Here is a 7,500-nt window from a genome sequence, read left to right on the forward strand (position 1 = left end):
CTTTGCTGGGCATGAATGTGTTTGAACTCTTGGGCCTGGAAGTCTGGTAGTAGTAGTATGATTTAAAGGCACAAAGTGATTGAAGTGTGCCCAGGCCCAGAGCTACTTTGCTGGGCATGACTGTGTTTGACCTCTTGGGCCTGGAAGTCTGGTGGTAGTAGTAGTATGATTTAAAGGCACAAAGTGATTGAAGTGTGCCCAGGCCCAGAGCTACTTTGCTGGGCATGAATGTGTTTGAACTCTTGGGCCTGGAAGTCTATTTCTAGGCTTATATAAAGGGTCAAACATCTTGAAGTGTGCCCAGGCCCAGAGCTACTTTGCTGTGCATGACTGTGGTTGACCTCTTGGCCCTGGAAGTCTGGTGGTAGTAGTAGTATGATTTAAAGGCACAAAGTGAATGAAGTGTGCCCAGGCCCAGAGCTACTTTGCTGGGCATGAATGTGTTTGAACTCTTGGGCCTGGAAGTCTGGTAGTAGTAGTAGTAGTAGTAGTAGTAGTAGTAGTAGTATGATTTAAAGGCACAAAGTGCTTGAAGTGTGCCCAGGCCCAGAGCTACTTTGCTGTGCATGACTGTGTTTGACCTCTTGGCTCTGGAAGTCTATTTCTAGGCTTATATAAAGGGTCAAACTTCTTGAAGTGTGCCCAGGCCCAGAGCTACTTTGCTGTGTATGACTGTGTGACCTCTTGGCCCTGGAATTCTGGTGGTAGTAGTAGTATGATTTAAAGGCACAAAGTGAATGAAGTGTGCCCAGGCCCAGAGCTACTTTGCTGGGCATGACTGTGTTTGACCTCTTGGGCCTGGAAGTCTGGTAGTAGTAGTATGATTTAAAGGCACAAAGTGATTGAAGTGTGCCCAGGCCCAGAGCTACTTTGCTGGGCATGAATGTGTTTGAACTCTTGGGCCTGGAAGTCTATTTCTAGGCTTATATAAAGGGACAAACTTCTTGAAGTGTGCCCAGGCCCAGAGCTACTTTGCTGTGTATGACTGTGTGACCTCTTGGCCCTGGAATTCTGGTGGTAGTAGTAGTAGTAGTAGTATGATTTAAAGGTACAAAGTGAATGAAGTGTGCCCAGGCCCAGAGCCAGGCCTGGGCAGCAGGGGGCGCTCCTGGCCATGCCCAGCGAGTTTCGTGCGAATCGGACCTGGTCCGGAAGAGATACGAAGGGAAAACTCATTACTCGTCGGGGTGGCACATCCAGGCTCTCGACCCTCCCAAAGCGTCCGACCAGGGTGCACCCTGCCGGGCATGGTTAGCCGCCAGCCCCCTTCCTGGAGGTCTGGTTGGCACGGGGTTTTGATTTATCGGTTTCATATCTCTGGGCTCCTTGGGAGCAGAAAGTCGGTTGAGGGCCCTTTGGAAAGAGCCGGGGCTGCCGTTTAACGCTGTCCAAGCGGCAGGCGAAGCGCACCCACCGTTTTTACGCTATGATTTTTTAAAACCGCCGGGGCGGCAAACACAGGGCCGGTCGGGTTTGAAGACGAATATCTCTTCGGCCCTTGGGAGGAGAGAAGCAGCGCGGGTCACCTTTGAACGCGCTCGCTGCCAGGAACGTCTGGCGTAAAAGTTTCGTGGGAATCGGACGTTCCTAGGCTGAGAAGCGAGCGCCCGCCCTCGGGCGGTCGGGGGCCCCTTTCTCATTCCCCGTCTGGGCTAAAAATACGAGGTCGGACCCGATGGACTCGGGAGACTGGAGAGTACCAGGGAGACCCTGGAAGCAGGCGACCCGACCCACGCTTCGCTGTCTCCTCGGCCCTCGGGAGTAGAAGCGCGGGGACGGTGGCGTGGGCAGCAGGGGGCGCTCCTGGCCATGCCCAGCGAGTTTCGTGCGAATCGGACCTGGTCCGGAAGAGATACGAAGGGAAAACTCATTACTCGTCGGGGTGGCACATCCAGGCTCTCGACCCTCCCAAAGCGTCCGACCAGGGTGCACCCTGCCGGGCATGGTTAGCCGCCAGCCCCCTTCCTGGAGGTCTGGTTGGCACGGGGTTTTGATTTTTCGGTTTCATATCTCTGGGCTCCTTGGGAGCAGAAAGTCGGTTGAGGGCCCTTTGGAAAGAGCCGGGGCTGCCGTTTAACGCTGTCCAAGCGGCAGGCGAAGCGCACCCACCGTTTTTACGCTATGATTTTTTAAAACCGCCGGGGCGGCAAACACAGGGCCGGTCGGGTTTGAAGACGAATATCTCTTCGGCCCTTGGGAGGAGAGAAGCAGCGCGGGTCACCTTTGAACGCGCTCGCTGCCAGGAACGTCTGGCGTAAAAGTTTCGTGGGAATCGGACGTTCCTAGGCTGAGAAGCGAGCGCCCGCCCTCGGGCGGTCGGGGGCCCCTTTCTCATTCCCCGTCTGGGCTAAAAATACGAGGTCGGACCCGATGGACTCGGGAGACTGGAGAGTACCAGGGAGACCCTGGAAGCAGGCGACCCGACCCACGCTTCGCTGTCTCCTCGGCCCTCGGGAGTAGAAGCGCGGGGACGGTGGCGTGGGCAGCAGGGGGCGCTCCTGGCCATGCCCAGCGAGTTTCGTGCGAATCGGACCTGGTCCGGAAGAGATACGAAGGGAAAACTCATTACTCGTCGGGGTGGCACATCCAGGCTCTCGACCCTCCCAAAGTGTCCGACCAGGGTGCACCCTGCCGGGCTAAGAGAACAGCCAGGTGAACCCTGGAGGTTCCGAACTCCAGACCCCTGGACCCGACGGCTCAGTCCGCCTCAGGTGCACTACAGAGGTCCTCGGGCTGTCCCTGAGTGCATTAAAACGGAAATCAGAATTACTCCCCCGGGTGGCACTTCCAGGCTCTCGACCCTCCCAAAGTGTCCGACCAGGGTGCACCCTGCTGGGCATGGTTAGCCGCCAGCCCCCTTCCTGGAGGTCTGGTTGGCACGGGGTTTTGCAAATAGGTCCCGTCGGGTATATGGGAGAGCAAAGAGAATCAATGGGGTCCAAGCACTAAATTCATCCAGTGGCGTTCTCTGGAAGCCCAAGGGGAGTCCGAGGGGTGTTCGGCCGGCAAGGGGAGCTCTCCCTCGGACACATGATCAAACGCCTGTCCCCTACCGGAAAGTGGTGTGCTCTGGATGCCCCCCCCCCCCCCCCATCCCCCGAGGGGGGTGCTTATCCCGCGAGGGGAGCCCTCCTCGGGTTAAGTGAACCATCATGCCGATTCCCCTATGGAAGTGGGCACATCCAGGCACACAGTCTGCTTTGCTCTCCCCGACCCGAGTGCGTCTGTTGGGCTGAGTGTACGCCCAGGCAACTGGATCCAATGGCTCAGTCCGCCGCAGCGTGCTTCGACGATGGGTCGTACAGCCATGCCACCAGGGTGGGCGTGTTTGTAAATGTACCAGTGGATTCTCGTCGGCCTGCCACATCCATGGTATCGACCCACCAGGCCTGTCCGACCAGGGGTTGACCCTGGACGGGCACGGTCTGTGGTTTGGCCCTTGTCCTAGATGAAATCGGGCACGGGGTTTTCTGGCCAGGTACCATCGGGTTACTGGGAGAGCGGCTTCGGTCTCCAGGTGAGACCAATGGTGAAGCAGCACGAGGCAATGGAGAGCATGCAAAGCGATGGGGAAGCCATGCACGGCAATGGCCACGAAAAAAAAAAAAAAATCACCACGGAAGGAACGTGAAGAACAAGGAGGAGTGTAGTGACACTGCCCAAAGCTGCCCGGTGTTGCAGGGGTCTATTGGTGTGTTGCTTCCTTGTTTGGTAGAGTGGAGTACCAGACCCGCCAGGGGTAGGCAAACCATTCCCCCTACGGTAAGTGAGGAGCCAGCCATTTGACGAGCGGGTGTCCACGTGTACGGGTGCGAGCGCTATCCCCCCACACGGGGTTAGGCCACGGCCTTAGGTGGACGTCTGCCGACCAGCCCCGGCTGATCCAGAACTTCTGATGTGGAGAGCGGTTTTGACAGATCCTCCCTGGTTCTAGCGGGTCAAGCCTCTGATGGGGGGTGGGGGTTATTTGTAACCCATCCCAGAACTCTCTGGGGGAGACTCAGACGGCCAGTCTGTCTACTCAGTTGTCCTATACTGGTGTCTGTGGTTTGGGAGGAAGGGAGTGCCCTGCTTTGTTGGCCTCCTCTTCAAACCTACCTGGGCCCACGAATCACTCTTCTTGGTTACATCACGAAACGTAGGTTGAGCGAGGCTAGGGGGGAGGGAATTCGACGAGGTCTTTCCCTTGTCCCCCCACCAGCGGCCCACGAAAATCAAAACGGCGTGAAGAGAGGGAACGCCGAAAGCACCTGGAGTCGGCCGTCCGCACCTCCGGAGGAGGTGGACGGGGTACGGTGCGGGCATGACCGGATGGGACAGCTTTGCATCAAGGTGAGAGGTCGGCGTCCGAAGGCCAGAGGGCGGTGCGCGAGCACGTTTACACTGGCCGCGGAAGCTGTCCTGGGTAGCCCTGTATGGCGTCTGGACCTGACGGCGCACGCACTTACAACCCGCTGCTTCCTAGCCCCCGGAAGGGGAGGCGGATGTCACTCGTGGTTCATCCCAGACCACGGTGCAAACTACCTGGTTGATCCTGCCAGTAACATATGCTTGTCTCAAAGATTAAGCCATGCAGGTCTAAGTGCACACGGCCGGTACAGTGAAACTGCGAATGGCTCATTAAATCAGTTATGGTTCCTTTGATCGCTCCACACGTTACTCGGATAACTGTGGTAATTCTAGAGCTAATACATGCAAACGAGCGCTGACCCTTCGGGGGATGCGTGCATTTATCAGACCCAAAACCCATCCGGGGGGCTCGGGCCCCCCGGCCGCTTTGGTGACTCTAGATAACCTCGGGCCGATCGCGCGCCCTCCGCGGCGGCGACGTCTCATTCGAATGTCTGCCCTATCAACTTTCGATGGTACCATAGTCGGCTACCATGGTGACCACGGGTAACGGGGAATCAGGGTTCGATTCCGGAGAGGGAGCCTGAGAAACGGCTACCACATCCAAGGAAGGCAGCAGGCGCGCAAATTACCCATTCCCGACACGGGGAGGTAGTGACGAAAAATAACGATACAGGTCTCTTTCGAGGCCCTGTAATCGGAATGAGCGTATCCTAAACCCATGGGTGAGGACCCATTGGAGGGCAAGTCTGGTGCCAGCAGCCGCGGTAATTCCAGCTCCAATAGCGTATATTAAAGTTGCTGCAGTTAAAAAGCTCGTAGTTGGATGTCGGGAGTGGGCTGGCGGTCCGCCGCGAGGCGTGCCACCGCCTGTCTCAGACCCTGTCTCCCGGTGCCCCCCGGATGCCCTTGGCTGGGTGTCCGGACGGGGCTCGGAGCGTTTACTTTGAAAAAATTAGAGTGTTCAAAGCGGGCCCGCTTCTCGCCTGAATACCTGAGCTAGGAATAATGGAATAGGACTCCGGTTCTATTTTGTGGGTTTCCTGAACCAGGGCCATGATTAAGAGGGACGGCCGGGGGCATTCGTATTGCGCCGCTAGAGGTGAAATTCTTGGACCGGCGCAAGACGGACGAAAGCGAAAGCATTTGCCAAGAATGTTTTCATTAATCAAGAACGAAAGTCGGAGGTTCGAAGACGATCAGATACCGTCGTAGTTCCGACCGTAAACTATGCCGACCCGCGATCCGGCGGCGTTATTCCCATGACCCGCCGGGCAGCGTGAGGGAAACCACGAGTCTGTGGGTTCCGGGGGGAGTATGGTTGCAAAGCTGAAACTTAAAGGAATTGACGGAAGGGCACCACCAGGAGTGGAGCCTGCGGCTTAATTTGACTCAACACGGGAAACCTCACCCGGCCCGGACACGGAAAGGATTGACAGATTGATAGCTCTTTCTCGATTCTGTGGGTGGTGGTGCATGGCCGTTCTTAGTTGGTGGAGCGATTTGTCTGGTTAATTCCGATAACGAACGAGACTCCGGCATGCTAAATAGTTACGCGGCCCTCCGCGGTCGGCGTCAAACTTCTTAGAGGGACAAGTGGCGTTCAGCCACGCGAGATGGAGCAATAACAGGTCTGTGATGCCCTTAGATGTCCGGGGCTGCACGCGCGCCACAATGGTTGGATCAGCGTGTGCCTACCCTACACCGAGAGGTGCGGGTAATCCGCTGAACCCCATTCGTGATGGGGACTGGGGATTGCAATTATTCCCCATGAACGAGGAATTCCCAGTAAGCGCGGGTCATAAGCTCGCGTTGATTAAGTCCCTGCCCTTTGTACACACCGCCCGTCGCTACTACCGATCGGATGGTTTAGTGAGGTCCTCGGATCGGCCCCGCCGGGGCTCCTCGCGGGCCTTGGCGGAGCGCCGAGAAGTCGATCAAACTTGACTATCTAGAGGAAGTAAAAGTCGTAACAAGGTTTTCGTAGGTGAACCTGCGAAAGGATCATTAACGGGTAACGCTGTCCGGCGTGCCTCCTCTCCCGACCCCCTCGACTTCGCCGTCCCCCCGCGTCGGGGCCCAGGGTCGAAAGGGTCTTCGGGGTTGCTGTTACACGTGGTCGCTTGCAGGTCAGGCTGGACAGAAGGCATAAAGGAGGAGCCTAGTCCCTCCCACCCCTTCCTCGTCCTCCGCCTCTTCCTCCGCGTCGTCCTTCAGCACCCCCCCCCCGCAGGCCCCGGTATTCTCTGGGTTCCAGCGCGAGAGACGCGTCGTTCAAAAAACTCGGCGTCCCCGCTCGTCGGGCGAAGGCCGGTTTCCCCTCACCTTGCCGGCAGGAGAAGCGCCTGCGAGTCGAGCGGGTCGTACGGGTCCGTCCCGCGCCCTCCCTCTCGCTCGCACGGCCGCTGCCTCCGTCCACCGCGAGGGGTTTTCCTATTTTGTTGTCCTTGTCATTCATCCCCGTCCCCTTGCTCGCTGACGAGCGGACTTTCCGGGGGGGGTTGCGAGCGCTGCTCCTCGTGGGGCAGGCCATGGCCCTTCCTGTGTTCGTCCGCCCACCGGCGTCCTGGGGCGTGGTGGTGGTGGGTGGCGCAGCCGGTTCCCCTGCTTCTCTCTCTCAGAAAGGAGTCTCAGGGGGACCCCCGGCAGGTACCTAGGGCTTGGCCCACGCTACGTGAGTTCCACCCCTTTCGAGGGGTCGGACGGGGCGGGCGCGGAGGGCCGCGGTTCAAAGACTGACTCGTCTGCCACGTGGGGCGTGTGGGCAAAGCGCAACCCCGCGCCCGTTTCAACACTCGCAGACGGGGGCGCCTGACCGGTTGGTGAAACCTTTTAAACCTGTCTTTGTAGTCGTGGTGAAAGACCTAAACTGAGCCTGAAATAAAAGAGTACAACTCTTAGCGGTGGATCACTTGGCTCGTGCGTCGATGAAGAACGCAGCCAGCTGCGAGAACTAATGTGAATTGCAGGACACATTGATCATCGACATTTCGAACGCACATTGCGGCCCCGGGTCCATCCCGGGGCTACGCCTGTCTGAGGGTCGCTATTCCTATCTGTCGGACCTGCCTTCTCAGGCGGGACCGCGGTTGGAGGTTCGTAGGTGGGGGGGTGCCCCCTGGCCTCCGTCTTCCTAAAAGCAGACGGTTC

The 7,500-nt window shown here is 57.9% G+C and overlaps 2 non-coding genes across 2 annotated transcripts; both read left to right on the forward strand.

Annotated features, from left to right (window-relative positions):
• Window positions 1–4,521: 4,521 nt before the first annotated feature.
• LOC145654111 (18S ribosomal RNA) lies at window positions 4,522–6,360 on the forward strand. The gene has a single exon (XR_014120342.1). It is a non-coding gene; the product is annotated as an 18S ribosomal RNA (ribosomal RNA).
• Window positions 6,361–7,242: 882 nt separating this feature from the next.
• Window positions 7,243–7,396, forward strand: LOC145654131 (5.8S ribosomal RNA). The gene has a single exon (XR_014120362.1). It is a non-coding gene; the product is annotated as a 5.8S ribosomal RNA (ribosomal RNA).
• The last annotated feature ends 104 nt before the right edge of the window (window positions 7,397–7,500 follow it).

The sequence above is a fragment of the Electrophorus electricus genome, unplaced genomic scaffold (genome assembly GCF_041902795.1).
Source record: "Electrophorus electricus isolate QZ-2024a unplaced genomic scaffold, ASM4190279v1 Scaffold122, whole genome shotgun sequence".
Lineage (NCBI taxonomy): Eukaryota > Metazoa > Chordata > Actinopteri > Gymnotiformes > Gymnotidae > Electrophorus > Electrophorus electricus.